Genomic DNA, 13,722 nt, shown 5'->3' on the forward strand with positions numbered 1-13,722 from the left:
ACAGGTAGCAGCAAGGACACTATTAGTCTCTAAAGAAAGGAAGTAAACCTACTTGTCACCAACATCCCTAATTTCATACCCTGCTTGCCTCAGTAAAGATTCTTCAACCTGATTGGTTGAAGAGACGTGCTGTTGTTTACTATGTTTAGACAGGCCCCAGATTGCCTGTTGAGCATACTGTGCTGCAAAGCTCTGATGACTGTAAGTTGCTGTTTAAAAGCCTGCAAAATGTCTGTGAGCAGTGTATTGCATGGCAAGTGCTGTTTGTTCACCAGTGATTGCAAACTCTGGGATGGTGAAATCTGCACAAAAGCAGAAGTGGTAAATTACAACACTTAGAGTGGCAGCCAGACTGTAAACAAAAACATTGGTTGAATAGAATATGAATGGGGCAGGCAGGGATTGAAAAAGCTGTGGATGTGGACATTTGGCAATATTACTCTACGATAGTCAGGAAAGCTTCGGTGCAGGTTGGAAACCACATTCCCTGAAGCCATTTGCCCTTTTTGCCACAAATCTGGCTCATGGGTTGCTTCCAGATCTCGCACACAGTTCCATGAAAACTCCCCAGTTACATGTTCAGAAGTTCAAGAAAAAGGTATTTAAGCAATTTGGTAAACTCAGTTCCTTTCAATGACTTTCTTTGGAGATCTTGCAAATAAACAAGGAACAAACATACCAAGGAAGGGGTTTATAGAGGCTTTCTAATCTTAAGTCGATTTCAGTTCAGCCAAAAGCATAACCAACTAGAGTATTATGAGGACTAAATTGAACCATGTAGCACAGGATTGCCCAACCTGTTTGCATGAGGGGCCAAATTTAAATTTTTTTTCACTCAAGGGGCTGATGAGCAAATTTCGCAAAGATAAGGATTTGCACAACATTAATCATGAATTTTTTAAAAATGTCAAAGGGATAAATTGATAATTTAAAAAGAGTAATTAATAAAAATAACCATTAAAAAATGCCAAGCAACAGAGCTAACCAAAAAATCTTTATTGCCTTTTCGCTTAAGAAGCAGAGCTAGAGATACAGACTAGGCCTCAAGGAGGGGGAGGGGAAGGGCCAAGTGAAAGAGTTGGGTTTAACTTACACTGACCTTGTGCTCGCCTCTGGTTGAACAGACTCTGAGCTGGCCTCGGCAGTATTCATACATAAATGGAGGTCAGAAGCAGGTTGCCTTTCAGCCTGGGTTTTCCTCCTCTCCCAGCCCGGTGTGTGGATAGGTTTTTGGAAAGGGAAGAGGAGGAGGGGAAGGGTTTGTACGTAGCTGGCCCACTTCCAGTCTCAGGGTTCTCACTCTCACACAGACTCACTCATGTTGTTTGTTAGTTGTGACTGCCTAAGGAACAGTTGCAGAGACAGAGATATGTCTGAACAATAATTGGTTTATTGTATGAACATAACTATTTACAGATAACAAAAACAAAAACAGAATTACCTGGAAAAACTCAGCAGGTCTGGCAGCATCAGCGGAGAAGAAAAGAGTTGACGTTTCGAGTCCTCATGACCCTTCCAGGTAATTCTGTTTTTGTTTTGGATTTCCAGCATCCGCAGTTTTTTTGTTTTTATCACTATTTACAGATAGTTGTTTTTCAGTCTAAGCCACAAGCTTTCTCCTTCTAGATTTCTAGTCACGTGACTCTCCAACACATCACCATGTGGGCGATACTGTTTTTCCAGTCCCACACATTAACCCTATTAACACTCTAATACTACACCTCACTCAGATTCACTCACTCACTCATGCACCCAGACTCACTCACTCACTCATGCACGCAGACTCACTCACACAGACTTACACATACACTCAAGCAGACTCACACACACAGGCACAGATTCACTCACTCACTCGTAGAGACTCACTCACTCACACACACTCACACAGACTCATTCACTCAGACACACTCACACCCCACTCAGGCCTGCAAGGTTTGGACATTTTGGACATCGAGGAGGAATTTGGGACAGCTGTGATTGTGCCAAGATTGTGTCCTCAACTTTTCCCTGTTGGAGACTCCAGTTGCCCTGTGTGGGGGATGGGGGTGGGTGCTGTTGCTATGACTGCTGTCTGTTGTTCCTCGTGGTCAGCCCGGCTCACTGCGCCATCTTGACCCCCGTGCTCCTTTACAGGGCCGGCACCTATGCGGGAAGGTGAGAGAGGGAATGCACCACGGCCATTCAGCTCCATGCTGCTCTTCCAATCACAAGCTGTTTCTCTCCCGCATTTGCTGCTGATAGGCTCACTGGTAAGAGAAACAGCCTATGAATGGAGGTGCAGCTCCTTACAGATCTTTCATTGAACGTACCCATATTTTTAACAGTGAGTCTGCAGGCTGGATAGAGAGGCAGGGAGGGCCTGATTGTGGCTCATTGGCCAAATGTTGGACAAGCGTGGTATACCACCTGATTTTTAGGTATTACACAGCAACACAAGGAGTGAAAATGGGGCCCTCAGTACTTGAACATATTTACAATGGGTAACACACAGGATGGCATCTTGATAAGCGGGTTTGTGCACATGCCTAATGACCACTGACGATATATACAACAGTGAGATGATGACACAAATCAATGTGCAATGCTGATTGACACCAATTCTGCCATTTTGAATTCCACATACCAGCCAGTGCCCTAACTTAACCTTGTAGAGCTGCATATCACATAAAACGAATGAAGCACCCCATTACCAGCCTATTTAAATTGAAAAAGTATTTACAATTATTTACTGGGCTATTTCTTTTGGCTGTTGGTGCAATTGTGCATGTTTATGGAGCTTTTCTATAATTGTTTAACATTTGCATAGTCTCCAGAGAATGGTGTGGTTGGTCTTGAAGAAGTTGTCTGGTCATTTATAATCTTGCTCTGAAACAGGTTGTGTCCAGACATGATTGGCCTGTAGGATATCTTCTGGAACTTGAACACTTGGAGAATGAAGAGAGCAGAAGCAAGCAGGCAGAGGAGGGGTAGAAGGACACTTGGTCTTCATGAAGCAATTCTCTCACCACAAATTCAGTGTAGACCAATGCAGGAGACATCTTCACTTTACAAAAGATATCATGATTAATACCTGCCAGCTACTACATGCATAACTGCAGCTTCAAAGCTAGACAAGGACCCCCATTGCCTATGACTATCAAGGTGATCGTAGCTCTTAATTTCTACACATCTTTTGCTTCACCCAGGCTTCTGGTGGAGATATAAGCAATATTTTACAGTTTGGAGTGCGCTGCAATATAAGGGAGGTCATGAAGGCTCTCTATACATAGAGAAACACTTTTATCTCATTATTTCTCTGTCAACAACAAGCACGAGGCTTTGCATGGATTGCAGGCCACCCCATGATGCTTTATGCCACTTACTGCATGCACATTGTCTTGCATGCAGACCATGTGAATTCAGTCATTTTCATGAACATTTCACTCCATTCATGTGCAGCATTTGGGACCACAGGCAGCGCATTATGCAGATGAAAGCCTATTATAGGGGCAGTAGTCATAATTCTTTCATTCTATGGTAGTCTTCTGTGTTGGCTGCATTGGAATCACCACAGCAAATTAAAGGCTGGCAACTGGGTGACAAGAGTCATCTCTTTGACAGGGTTCATGACCATAGTCTTGAACCCATGCACACATGCATGGCAGGCCTACAATGAGAGCTACGTTGCCAGAAGGAACATTAAAGCACACACCATTGGTGGCCTCAAGCAGCATTACTGCCTGGATGAACTCTGTATTACCCAGCTGAGTGGATATCAAGGTTTGTGGTAGTATGGTGCATGCTGGTCAAAGTAGCCATTATAAGAAAACAGCCTCTGTCACCACTTATCGGTCAAGAGGCTGAGGAGCAGGAGGAGGAGGAGGACAAAGACAAGGTAGAGGAGGAGGAAGAGAAGGAAGTTCAATAGGAAGTGGAGGAGCAGGAAGAGGAAGTGAAGTTACAACGTAGACAGCCCCTTCTGACATGATCAGATTAATTATTAGCAATCCCAGCAACCTCAACCACATCGCCCCCTTCACCAATAGTCCCACAGTCCTTGGGCAGAGCTTATTGTGAGCGGTGGGAGGCCTGGCATCAACAATGAAATCTGTTGGCATCCCTGCCAACCTGATCTCCAGAGGCCCTGACAGAATTATGTTCCTATTTGACAGTGGGAATCCTGCCAACTGGGCTCCCAATCCCCCAGGGTCATTAAATAGCTGTACTTCCTTATGTAGGATGGATCTCCCACCACCAAGAGCTGCCGGCCAATCAGAGGCAGCAGCTCTGCAGTACCAATCATTCCTCTGGGAGCAGTGGCCATTACACTGGGGACTGCCCAGAGGCTCAGCAATGAATCCTCCAGAGATGGGTAAGTGGGGCATGATGGGATTTCCAGGGAGGGGATGCCAACGGGGTGGAGAGAGGGGCGGTCAACAGCAAGGGGAAAGGGTGGCTTCCAGCCGGGTCACCACTTCCTGTTGCCAGGTCCCATGATCAGGCAACACAGTTCCTTTAAATGTGACTCTGTAGAAGGCAACAGGCATACCTGATAGGGTTTGCTGGGAGGTCTCCCTGCATGGCGAATCCCTGGCCACCGTTGGTAGAATACCAACAGCAGCAGAATGAGACCCTTAAATAATTAATTGAGGGCCTCAATTGGCCTCCAAGTGGAAGGCCTCCTGCCCCTGACTTAATTGGGAGGGGGGTGGTGGGTGCGGGGCGAGACAGGAAGACATCAGGATCTCCACCCCGCACCCTCTCACCCAATTACATGGCCCTCCCCTCCCCCTGCTTCCAAACTCACCAGGTGAATGATAAATAAATGATAAATTGGACAGTGATGCTTACAGCATCATTCCCATACCAAATTTATTTCTCTTCCCTCATCTACCACGTGTAAATGCCTGTCGGGGATAGCAAATCTCACCATTTCCCGACTTATCACTTCTGTCTCTGCCAACCTCTCTGACTACTGGAAAGGTGGCAGTGGGCTGTGGAACACCCATGGCAAGTCCTTTAAGTCAATGCAACTATAAAAGGATCCCTGTAATCCACTTGCTTTTTCACAGGCTATTGTGAAAATGCTGGTAAAACACAGCAGACCTGGAAGCACCTATGGAGAGAGAAAGAGTTAACATTTCGAGTCCATATGACTCTTCTTCAGAGCTGAAGAGAAATAGAACTGTGATGTGATGGATTTTATATTAGACCACACCAAGAATACTGTGAACAACTTTGGTCCCCTTACCTAAGGCAAGATATACTGGCATTGGAGGCAGTCCAAAGAAGGTTCACTAAGTTGATCCCAGAATGGAGGGATTTTCTTATGAGGAAAGGTTGAGTCATTTGGGCCTGTACTCATTGGAGTTTAGAAGAATGAGAGGTGACTTTATTGAAACATATAAGATTCCCAGCGGGCCTGACAGGGTGGATGCTGAGAGGTTGTTTCCCCTTGTGGGAGAGTCTACGACCAGAGGGCATAACCTCAGAGTAAGGGGCATCCATTTAAAACAGAGATGAGGAGGAATTTCTTCTCTCTGAGGATAGCGAATCTGTGGAATTCTTTATTGTGGAGGGCTGTAGAGGCTGGGTCGTTAAGTATATTCAAGGCTGAGATAGACAGATGTTTAATCAGTGAGGGAATCGAGGGTTATGGGGAAAAGGCAGGAAAGTGGAGTTGAGGATTATCAGATCAGCCATGATCTCATTGAACGGTGGAGCAGACTCGATGGGCCGAATGGCCTAATTCTGCTCCTATGTCTTATGGTCTTATATGGACTTGAAACATTAACTCTGTTTCTCTCTCCACAGATGCTGCAAGGCCTGCTGAGTTTTACCAGTATTTTCTGCTTTATTTCAGATTTTCAGCATCCGCGGTGTGTTGCTTTTATCTTGTGTTTAATAAAGGTGTTAATTTTGTGTAAATTTATTTATAATTTTAGAAGTGCCTTGAATTTTTTTTACAAGAATGATTATATTTTCCAGCGTCTTAAACTTATTATATCACGGAATTATTACAACTTTTACTCCTAAAGTAGAGCCCGACAATATTCCGGCAATAATACTGAAGACTTGTGCTCCAGAACTTGCCATTCCCCTAGCCAAGCTGTTCCAGTACAGCTACAACACAGGCATCTATCCAGCTATGTGGAAAATTGCCCATGTATGTCCTATACACAAAAAGCAGGATAAATCCAACCTGGCCAATCACTGTCCCATCAGTCTACTCTCCATCATCAGTAAAGTAAAGGAAGGGATCATCAACAGTGCTATCAAGCAACACTTGCTTAGAAATAACCTGGTCACTGATGCCCAGTTCCACCAGGGTCACTCAGCTCCTGACCTCATTATAGCCTTGGTTCAAACATGGACAAAAGAGCTGAACTCCTGAGGTGAAGTGAGAGTGACTGCTCTTGACATCAAGACAGCATTTGACTGAGTGTGGCATCAAGGAGCCCTAGCAAAACTGGAGTCAATGGGAATTAGGGGGAAAACTCTCTGCTGGCTGGAGTCATGCCTAGCACAAAGGAAAGTTATTGTAGTTATTGGAGGTCAGTCATCTCAGCTCCAGCACATCACTGCAGGAGTTCCTCAGGGTAGTGTCCTCAGCCCAACCATCTTCATCTGCTTCATCAATGACCTTCCTTCCATCATAAGATCTGGAGTAGGGATGTTTGCTGATGATTGCACAATGTTTAGCACCATTTGTGAGTCCTCAGGTAATGAAGCAGTCCATTGTCAAATGCATCAAGACCTGGACAATATCCAGGCCTGGGCTGACAAGTGGCAAGTAAGATTCGTGTCACACAAGTGTCACGCAATGACCATCCCCAACAAGAGAGAACCAACCATCACCCTTGATGTTCAATGGCATTACCATCACTGAATTCCCCACTATCAACTCCTGGCAGTTACCGTTAACCAGAAACTGAACTGGACTAGCCATATAAATACTGTGGCGATAAAAACAAAAAACTGCGGATGCTGGAAATCCAAAACAAAAACAGAATTACCTGGAAAAACTCAGCAGGTCTGGCAGCATTGGTGGAGAAGAAAAGAGTTGACGTTTCGAGTCCTCATTATCCTTCAACAGAATTGGGTGAATCCAAGGAGAGGGGTGAAATATAAGCTGGTTTAAGGTGGGCGGGGGGGTGGCGGATGGGGGGCGAGAAGTGGAAGGGGGTGGTGTGGTTGTAGGGACAAGCAAGCAGTGATAGGAGCAGATAATCAAAAAGATGTCACAGACAAAAGAACAAAAGAACACATAGGTGTTGAAGTTGGTGATATTATCTAAATGAATGTGCTAATTAAGAATGGATGGTAGGGCACTCAAGGTACAGCTCTAGTGGGGGTGGGGGGGCATAAAAGATTTAAAAATAATGGAAATAGGTGGGAAAAGAAAAATCTATATAAATTATTGGAAAAAACAAAAGGAAGGGGGAAGAAAGAGAAAGGGGGTGGGGATGGAGCAGGGAGTTCAAGATCTAAAGTTGTTGAATTCAATATTCAGTCCGGAAGGCTGTAAAGTGCCTAGTCGGAAGATGAGGTGTTGTTCCTCCAGTTTGCATTGGGCTTCACTGGAAGAATGCAGCAAGCCAAGGACAGACATGTGGGCAAGAGAGCAGGGTGGAGTGTTAAAATGGCAAGCAACAGGGAGGTTTGGGTCATTCTTGCAGACAGACCGCAGGTGTTTGGGGAGCGGTCGCCCAGTTTACGTTTGGTCTCTCCAATGTAGAAGAGACCGCATTGGGAGCAACGAATACAGTAGACTAAGTTGGGGGAAATGCAAGTGAAATGCTGCTTCACTTGAAAGGAGTGTTTGGGCCCTTGGACGGTGAGGAGAGAGGGAGTGAAGGGGCAGGTGTTACATCTTTTGCGTGGGCATGGGGAGGTGCCATAGGTGGGGGTTGAGGAGTAGGGGGTGATGGAGGAGTGGACCAGGGTGTCCCAGAGGGAACGATCCCTCGGAATGCCACCAGGGGGGTAAAGGGAAGATGTGTTTGGTGGTAGCATCATGCTGGAGTTGGTGGAAATGGCAGAGGATGATCCTTTGAATGCAGAGGCTGGTGGGGTGATAAGTGAGGACAAGGGGAACCCTATCATGTTTCTGGGAGGGAGGAGAAGGCGTGAGGGCAGATGCGTGGGAGATGGGCCGGACACGGTTGAGGGCCCTGTCAACGACCGTGGGTGGAAAACCTCGGTTAAGGATGAAGGAGAACATGTCAGAGGAACTGTTTTTGAAGGTAGCATCATCAGAACAGATGTGACAGAAGTGAAGGAACTGAGAGAATGGAATGGAGTCCTTACAGGAAGCGGGGTGCGAGGAGCTGTAGTCGAGGTAGCTGTGAGAGTCAGTAGGCTTGTAATGGATATTGGTGGACAGTTTATCACCAGAGATTGAGAAGAGAGGTCAAGGAAGGGAAGGGAAGTGTCAGAGATGGACCACGTGTCCTTCTATCCATTCTTAATTAGCACATTCGTTTAGATAATATCACCAACTTCAACACCTCTGTGTTCTTTTGTTCTGTTGTCTGTGACATCTTTTGATTATCTGCTTCTATCACTGCTTGCTTGTCCCTACAACCACACCACCCCCCTCTACTTCTCTCCCCCCACCCAACCCATTCCCCTCTCCCCCACCTTAAACCAGCTTATATTTCACCCCTCTCCTTGGATTCACCCAGTTCTGTTGAAGGGTCATGAGGACTCGAAACGTCAACTCTTTTCTTCTCCACCGATGCTGCCAGACCTGCTGAGTTTTTCCAGGTAATTCTGTTTTTGTTTTAAATACTGTGGTGATAAGAACAGGTCAGAGGCTAGGAATTGTGCGACGAGTAACTCACCTCCTGACTCCCCAAAGCCTGTACACCATCTACAAGGCACAAGTCAGGAGTGTGATGAAATACTCCCCACTTGCTTGGATGAGTGCATCTGCCACAACACTCAAGAAGCTTGACACCATCCAGGACAAAGCAGTCTGCTTGATTGGCAGCACATCTACAAACATTTACTCCCTCCACCACCGATGCACAGTAGCAGCAGTGTGTACCACCTACAAGATGCACTGCAGGAATTCATCAATGCTCCTTATACAGCACCTTCCAAACCCACAACCACTACCACCTAGAAGAGCAAGGGCAGCAGATAGATGGGAACGCCACCACCTGCAAGTTCCCCTCCAAACCATTCACCATCCTGACTTGGAAATATATCACCATTCCTTCATTGTCGCTGGGTCAAAATCCTGGAACTCCCTCCCTAACAGAACTGTGGGTGTACCTACACCACATGGACTGCAGCGGTTCAAGAAGGCAGCTCACCACCACCTTCTCAGCAAAGCCCACATCCGGTGAATGAATAGAAAAAGAATTGGTACTTCACATTTGGTTGCTGACAGGTGGCTCAAGAATGTGAGAACAAGACTCTAAAGCAGACAGTCAGATCAAGCCAACAAAAAGCTGGTTATGTCAGCATATTATTTGTGCTCCCACTAATGCTCTGGTTTGGCTGCAACATGCACAGAATAGGTTTGCAATCTATCTTTTGTTTGTAGATCTAAACATGTACAAATCAACCTCAGAATGCATTATTTATCTGGTCCAACTACTTCTGAATTTTTGATGAATTTACATGAAACCTCAGCGGAGTTTAATTTTAATATTTCATAACAATTGTATTCGTGGACGTCTCACAGCTGTAGAGATTTTTTTCTTTTTTAACAATATTTGTAACCATGCTGGAGAAAAAATCTCTTACAGGCACAATGGTTGATGGCTTTTGTTCCTTAGTACTAGAACCTCCTCTGACCATTCAATGGGTAGGCTCACTGTTGTACTGTTGAACCATAGAAACCAAGAATAAACCAGGCTCCATCACTATCTTTTTATTTTATTCACTGGATGCGGGTGATGCTGACAAGACTGTTTCATTGTGCATCACTAGTTGACAAGATGTTGGTGAGCTTTTTATTTCAATTGCAGCAGTTCTTGTGATGATTCTTCTATCAATATAGTGTAGCAAGATTTTGACCTAATAACAATGAGACATTGGGCTGTGTCCAAATCAGATGGTATATGATTTGGTGAGGAATTAGGAGACGATGATGTCCCTATAACATTCCAGTTCTTATCCTTCTCAGTGATAGGAGGTTGAAGGGCTGGAAGGTGCTTTTGAACTGAATTGCTGCAATTAATCCTGTTGATAAATTATGCTCCACCCTTAATATGTTGATGGTGAATATTGAAGGACATGATCAAACACTTTGTTCTGAATGTTGATGAGCTTCTTTAGCGTTGTTAAGGCTGCACTTATCATGGCAAGTGCTGAGTATTTCATCACACTCCTAACTTGGTCTCTTAAGGTGTTGAAGAGGTCACAAGGTGAGCCACTCACTGCAGAATACCCGGCCTCTATCTTGCTTTCGTAGCTGCATATCACAGGCCCAGCTAAACTTCTGCTCAAAACTAACTCCTAAGATGTTGATGGTGGATGACTTAGCAATGGTCTTGCAGTTGATGGTCAGGGGGAAGTGGTTGGCCTCTACGTGGCTACAGATAGTCTTACAAGCCAATTATATGGTGCAAATGTTATCAGACATTTGCCTTCCCAAACCTGGACATTGTCCATTTCTCACTGTAGGCTGGGCTGCTTCATTATAATAAGAATTGTAATTGTGCTGAATACTGGAATCATCAACAAATTGGCCAATTCTTCACCTTATGGTGGAGCAAAAGCCATTGATGAAACAGCTGACGAAAGTTGAGTTCAAAAGCTCTACCTGGAAGAACTCCTGAAACGATGTCCTGGGGCTGCCAGTCACCTCTGACAGCATTACCAATTATTTGTGTCTTAAGTACGACTCCAACAATAGAAGATTTCCCCTTTTCTAGGCAGAATCCTCTCTTGTGAAGTTGGTGATAAACTTGTTTGATTTTTTTTCTTTAATATTGAGCTTCCAGGCATTTCCTTACAATTGATTAGCTTACTAAGTCACTTCAGAGGGCGCTATTGACCTCAGATTTCCTCAGACTCCCTGGTGCCATAATCATTTGAATATTGCATTGAAATAAGGGAAATTACACTGGTCTCTCCTTTGGCATTCAGCCCTGGCGTGCATTCTGGATCAAGACTGCAATGAGGTCTGCAGTCAAGCACTTCGGATGGAATCTGAACTGACCAGTGAAAAGCAAGTTCTTAGGGAACAGGTGGCCATTATTGATTTGCTTCGCTAGAGGGCATTAATGAATCAGATGGGTCTTATTGACAATCGACGATAGTTTCATGTTCACCATTACTGAGATTAGATTTCAATTCCTGATTTTATTCATTGAATTTAAATTCCACCAGCTGCCCTGGTGGAATTGAATTTGTGCCCCCAGTGCATTAGCCTGCACCTCTGGATTACTAGACCACTGACATTATCATTATCCACTGTCTCCCCCTTTCAGATAGACTCAATGGAAGTGTATTGTTTTCCCTCATTTTCCAAAGTTAGTTAAATTTCCTTAGGATGGCGCAGATGCTAGGAGCAGGAAATTGCTTGTAAATGAAATTTAGATTGGGGATAGGGGTGAGATGTAAGAATGGAAAATGTTCAGAGCGTATCTCAATCTATTAGCAGCCTCGCCAAGGTTGGACAGAGGGAAAATTAATAATGACGCCAAAATTGAAAGTCAAGGGAACCAAAGGTGCAGCATAAATCTGCAAGCAAATGATAGGGCAGTCCAATATCTGCCTGATGTTTGATAGCTGTCAAAGTGGAGCTGCTCATCCATGAGGTGGTTGTGAGGGGAGTGGACCTCTGTGCCACTCCATGGCACCATCTCATAGGTCAATACTGAAGCAAGCAAAGCATCAGGCCACATCTGACAATTACAGTCGCTGCATGCTTCAATCCTTTGCCGCTTGATAGCTGCAGGTATTCTTTCTACTGATCTGACCTCTGAAAAAACATTTCCCCTCTGTCATTGGCTCAGAGAGATGGATTGGTTTCTGCAACACATCAGAGGGTGGTGTCCATTGCTCATCCTGGTAATCTTCCATGTGTTTCCACTGGTAAGATTGACAAACTATGATTGAATTGGTTCGAGGATGCTAACTGTAGTCAAGTATTCATTTACATTAATGATGTCATTATGTCTGCTGTCCCATTTTCTTGGAAAGGGGTGTCCTCACAATTGTCTGCAAAACAGAGTTTCTGCCTATGTTTGAGTAGAATGATCATTCTGCAGAGATGATCCAGGACAGTATAGATTTTCCACTGCCAGTTGTTTATTGCAATGATGTCAATTAGGCAGCTGGTTACGGAAACTTAACAGGAGTTCTACCCTACTGAAACTATGGCTGCTTTGTGTCACAGTATTGTTTCCAGATGTTGATGGGGAACAATCGCATAGGAAACACCTATCTCACAAAGACAGGCACTATCAAATATTGCAGAGCACCTCTTGTGCAGCTTTGTTTATCTGGCACTTACTGTAGTTCATCTCTTCTTTGTTCAAACATTTCAGAAGGGATTATATTATTTTTGACTCACATTAATATTTAATCCTGAGCTGAGTTTCCTTCCCACGTCCAATTCACTACCAAGCTAATTTATTCCATTTTTAAAACATTACTTGTTTCCGGGCCTAGTTCTCCCCTGCTGCCATCTTAACCCTAGTTCCCATATCTTCACCAACTCAAAGCTCAATTACCCAATGCTTTCCTTGCTGCTCTCCTCAAACTGTAAATTATCCATAATGTTATAATTCACATCATCTCCAACACAAAATCCCATGTTCCCAGCTTCACTAACTTCTTGTCCCCTCATGGGTTAATTTTAAAATCTCTGTTACCATTTGTAAATCTTTCTATCTCAGTGATTTTCAAAGGGGAAACTCTATCAAGTTTACAATCTTTTCCTCCTCCAGATTTTTACTTCACTTTTCTATTTTTCATTCTATCTCCTCAACTCTGGCAAAAGTACATGTGATATTCTTATTTCTTTCTATTTCTTTCTCCATTCCTATTTTATCTACACTTGTGTTTAAATTGTTCTTTAAAGGTTATTGCATTGTTTGGGCTGAAAGACATTCAGGTTGCTGTTTCAAATCAATTTATACTATGTTAAAAATACTTCCAATGTATTCTTGGCATTGCCATACGGTAAAAGTTTACTAAAATTAAGAATGAAGCAACATTCTATTTGAAGTAGTTCCATCATAACATTCTGTTTAAATCATCCCTAAAAACGTACAGTGCTGTATCATTTGTTATATAGAAGTACATTTGATTGAAGATCAGGTTACCAGTTGTAAATAATGTTGGATTTCAAAATAATGTTAGGAGCGGGAATAATTGTTCAGGAAGATTTAACAATAAAGGACATTGCAAAGTGAACAGTATCCCAAAGATCAACAATTAGGAAAAAGAACTATATCAATCTGACACCTAAAAAAAGGTGTAATCACAATGAAGAAAGTTTTTTAATAGCTTGTACATGTGTTTTCTCCATATGCAAAGGACTGTTGTGGTTGTTTTGGACAACAAACACAACTTGGCCAGATTGGAACAAACATAAATAAGCACGTTTGTATTATCGTTTCCAAGCTGAAATGATGCAAGCCATTGAAAATCTGAGTGGTAAACACACTTTGCCAGACATTTGTGATTAGGTGAGTTCCTACTGACGGAACAGACCAGGAGGGAAGGTGGACCCTTTTTGAAATTTTGAACATGATGTTATTCACACAGAATTGC

Source organism: Carcharodon carcharias, chromosome 6, assembly GCF_017639515.1.
Source record: "Carcharodon carcharias isolate sCarCar2 chromosome 6, sCarCar2.pri, whole genome shotgun sequence".
Classification (NCBI taxonomy): Eukaryota; Metazoa; Chordata; class Chondrichthyes; order Lamniformes; family Lamnidae; genus Carcharodon; species Carcharodon carcharias.